At 39.3% G+C, this 4,558-nt stretch overlaps 1 non-coding gene across 1 annotated transcript; it reads left to right on the top strand.

The window, feature by feature from the left end:
* Positions 1-2,666: 2,666 nt before the first annotated feature.
* Positions 2,667-2,773, top strand: LOC145110342 (small nucleolar RNA R71). The gene has a single exon (XR_013709724.1). It is a non-coding gene; the product is annotated as a small nucleolar RNA R71 (small nucleolar RNA).
* Positions 2,774-4,558: the final 1,785 nt, after the last annotated feature.

Genomic DNA, 4,558 nt, shown 5'->3' with positions numbered 1-4,558 from the left:
TGCTAACATTAGATCCAAGTTGGACAAACAATCTTCAAAAGAGGACCCGAAAACCGAAAAGTCATCCATGAAAATGCCATAAACTTCTCGATCATATCGTGGAAAATGGCCATCATACACCTTTGGAAAGTAGCCGGTGCATTGCATAACCCAAAAGGCATGCGTCTATATGCAAATGTTCCACTCGGGCATGTAAAAGTAGTCTTCTCTTGATCTTGTGGGTCGATTGGAATTTGAAAATATCCCGAGAAACCATCGAGAAAGCAATAATATAGATGCCCGGACAACCTCTCGAGCATTTGATCGATAAATGGCAATGGAAAATGATCCTTGCATGTTGCATCATTTAGTTTCCTATAGTCGATGCTACCACTGTCATTCCTCCTTTTTTCGGTACCACCTGCACCGGACTCACCCACGGGCTATCGGAAATTGAGTAAATAATCTCGGCATCTAATAGTTTCACCACCTCATTTTTCACAACTTCTTGCATGTTCGGGTTTAGTCTTCTTTGGGGTTGAACTAAAGGTTTAGCCCCATCTTCTAAGTTAATTTTATGAGAGCAATAAGCTGGACTAATTCCCTTGATGTCGGTTATCTTACATGCTATAACACCTTGCCTCTTCATTATTACCCCCACAAGACTTTCTTTCTCATGCTTGGCCAAATCAGCAGCTATAATTACAGGTTTTTGTTGACCCTCTTCAAGAAATGCATACTCCAAGTGACCTGGTAGTGCTTTCAGCTCAGTTTTCGTGTTCTGGACGTTGCACACGTCGAGTCCAGTGATGGGACTCGTCGAGTCCTGGGTAAATTTCGCGACTAATCGGGATTCTTTGGATAGACTCTTCGAGTAGGTCGAGTCTACTCGGCAAGTAGACTATTCAGTACTTTTGATCAGCTCATTATAATCAGCTTCCTCAAGCAGTCTCTCTATTTCCAGTAGGTCGCTTTCAGCATCGAATTCTTCATCAAAGGTGATGGTGGACTTGTTTGGTTCTTCATTATTCTATTCCTCCATTAATTCTTCCAACATATCAATCGAAAATGTTGTGTCATCACTACTCCTTGCGTGCTTCATGGCTTGATCAACTCCAAAAGTGAATGATTCATCCCCTACCTGTAGAGTAAGTTTGGAATCTCGCATGTCAACTATAGCGCTTGCGGTATTAAGTAAAGGTCTTCCAAGAATGATCGGGACTTGAGGATCCGCTTCCATGTCTAAAACTATAAAGTCCGCGGGAAACACGAACTTACCAACCTTCACCAATAGATCTTCGCATATTCCCCTTGGGAATGTAACCGTTTTATTTGCTAGGTGAATTGCCATTCAAATTGGTCTCGGCTTCGGGAGATCTAATTTCTTCAAAAATGAGTATGGCATGAGATTTACACTCGCCCCTGAATCAGCCAATGCATAGATGGTGGCGAAATTTCCGAATTGACAAGGCAAGGTTAAGCTTCCCAGATCACCCTTCTTCTTCGGTAGTTTGTTCAACATGGCAGCTGAACAATTCTCATTTAGAACCACTTTCTTCACTTCTTCCATCTTCTTTCTATTAGTTAGAAGCTCCTTGAGAAATTTGGCGTATTTTGGCATTTGTGCAACCGCTTCTATGAATGGTATATTAATTTGAAGAGCCTTTATGTGTTCTAGAAACTTCTGTTAGTCTTCTTCATTCTTTTCTTGTCTAGCTCGGGCTGGATATGGAAGTGGAGGCTGATATGGCTTAGCAGGAGACTTAATTTTCTGATCAGGTGTCGGACTCGTCGAGTCCATATCCAGGACTCGGCGAGTAGTGTCTGGGTTTAGCTGGGTCTGATTTTGGTTATGCTCTTCTGCCTCCTCCTTTTGTACCAACTTCGAATCTTCGTTCTGAATAGGGGCCAGAGGAGTAATTATCTTTCCACTCCTCATTTTCACAATATTTATATGTGCGCCTCGTGGATTGTTTTCGGTATTACTAGGAAGTTCTTCCGGTGCTCTTTGATTTATTTGTTGGGCAAGTTGCCCCAGCTGCTTCTCAATGTTGTGAATAGATGCTTGCTGATTCCTTAATATTGTTCTTGTATCTTGTATTGCAGCATCGTGGTCATTATGTCTTTTCTCGGATGCAACTACAAATTTAGTGAGCATTTCTTCTAAATTTGGTTTCTTTTCTTGTACCGGCTCCTCCTTTTGGTAAAAACCCCTTGCCTTTTTTCTATACTTCTCCTCCTTCGCCTTCTTGTACTCATCATAAGGAAGCCATTCTTTCTTAGGTTTTCGCCAATCGTCATCAAATCTATCACCACTAGAATAGCATACTTTCACTTTCTTATTCTCGTTCTCGTCCAAATCACAATCTCTAGTTAGATGAGGCCCATTGCAATTCTCACATCCTACCCGAATAGCATGGATTGTTTGATCCATTTTATCCATCCTCCTATCCATGGTTTTCAACATTGCCATAACTGCCGACAAATCTTCTGAAGTTGCATAAGCTGATCCCCTTGTCACATCATTCCTTGGATTGTGGTATTCTCTAGAATGCTTAGAGAATTCCTCAATTAGTTGCTTTATCACCGGGGGTGCCTTCTTTGTGAGCGGTCCTTGCGAGTCAAGTAATTGCCTTGTTGTCACGTTTACTCGATCATAAAAAATGGAGACTTCTTGTTGACTATTAAGATCATGATGTGGGCAATTCCTTAGTAAGCTTTTGTACCTCTCCCATGCCTCATAAAGTGATTCTCCGGCTTGTTGCTCAAAATTAGCTATAACTTTCTTCAACTTGGCTATCTTTGATGGTGGGCAAAATTGGTCAATAAACTCTTCTTTCATTCTAGCCCATGTGGTGATGGATCCTGGAGGGAGTGATTTTAGCCAATCTTTTGCAGCGCCTTTAAACGTGACCGGTAACATGCGAAGCAAAACGGTGTCGCGGGCCACATTAGGAAAGTTAAAGTAATCGGCTATATCATTGACCTCTTCTAGGTGCTTGTACGCGTCTTCGTGATCTTTTCCATAAAACGGAATTTCTTTAAGTTGGGCGAGTATGTGGCCTTTAAGTTCAAAGTTGGCATTTTCTAGAATCGCGGGTTGCACGAGTCCCGGACCGGTATCTTCACGCATCCTCTTCTTCTACTCGCCCATGGTAACTTCATCGATGTTAGCCATGGTGCCGCCGAATCCGCCTTCTAGATCGCTACCTTCTTCAAATTCTCTTTCTTCCTTTTCGGATTCGTACACGATGTCTTACTTGATTGGGTCTTCGTTTGCCAAGGAAGATGTGCTGGATGCTCCTGATTTACCGCTCTTTTTCTTGCTAAAAACGAATTTGAGATTCTTCAAAGGTGAGTTCTTTGAAGATGCGGATTCTCCAACGGTTTTGACTTTGTTCTTCCTTAAAGTAGCTTCTGGGTCTTCAAGTGGTGGAGTTAAAGCTATATTGCCTCCTCTGGTCATAAACACTTTGCAATAAAAGTAAGAAAAATGCTTAAAAAGAACAAAAACGAAACAGAAAGAAAATAAAAACGAAACTGGAAATCAGCACTGAACTCGCCGAGTAGGTTCGACTGCACTCAACGAGTACACTGCCTAAAAGCCTAAAAACAAATAAAAACAAATAAAAACAAATAAGAACAATTAAAACCTAAAACTTAACCTAATTACTGAATTACTAAAAAAAATAACTTTGTGCAAGATAAGCTCACACAAAGGATCGATAAAACTAGAAATTAGAATTAATTTTTGAACCGTTCCCTGGCAACGGCGCCAAAAACTTGATGTGTGTAAAACCAACTTGTTTTATTCCTACTCTAAAAATATAATTTAAACACACAAAGGCAGTGAACCTGTATTTTAGTGGTATAGTTGAATAAGTAGGGTGTCGAACTCGAGGAACGGAAATTAACCTAATAACTAATTTTAACCAACAAGCAATAAAAGTAAAAGGGTTTTCTCTAGTTTTACAAGACTAGAAACTTAGACACACTAACTAACACGCAATTAACTAATCAACTCAAACCAAGTAAAAATTCACCAAATTTGATAAAAGGTTTCTGCTTAGGTTCAACTCATTCACTCCTATGGTTAATTTTATGGCAAGCAATAGATTAATTGTTATTGGTTACCGATTAAAGTGATTAGATTCGCATTCGCTATTACCAATCCTTAGAAAATCAATTAATTTAAGCAGTGATCAAGTGTTTAAGCTAATTAATTCCCTAGTTCAATTATTCGGATTAAATAAGACTTGTAATTGGTTAATCAAATTACTAATTCAATTAGCCTCTTGTTGTTGGTTTATCAACAAGCTCACACATTATTTTACCCATTCTCTAATTAATCCTAGTTTCATATTCACTAGTCCTAGGCACATAACAAAGTGTTCACATAAATCATATGAGGTAAACAATTAAGACATGTTCATGCAGCCTAATTGCCTTCCTATTAACAGAGAATAGTTATGGTTAATGCATAAGGATCTTTAACAAGCTTAATTTAACAAAATCACCAATTAACAATTAATCAAACCATAAAATAAATCCATAAGAGTAAAATTGTCTCCCATAAACA

The sequence above is a fragment of the Lactuca virosa genome, chromosome 4 (genome assembly GCF_052849685.1).
Source record: "Lactuca virosa cultivar CGN04683 chromosome 4, Lactuca_virosa_CGN04683_v6, whole genome shotgun sequence".
Taxonomy (NCBI): Eukaryota; Viridiplantae; Streptophyta; class Magnoliopsida; order Asterales; family Asteraceae; genus Lactuca; species Lactuca virosa.
Note: the sequence above shows the minus strand (reverse complement) of the source record. Positions and strands in the feature narration are given on the sequence as shown.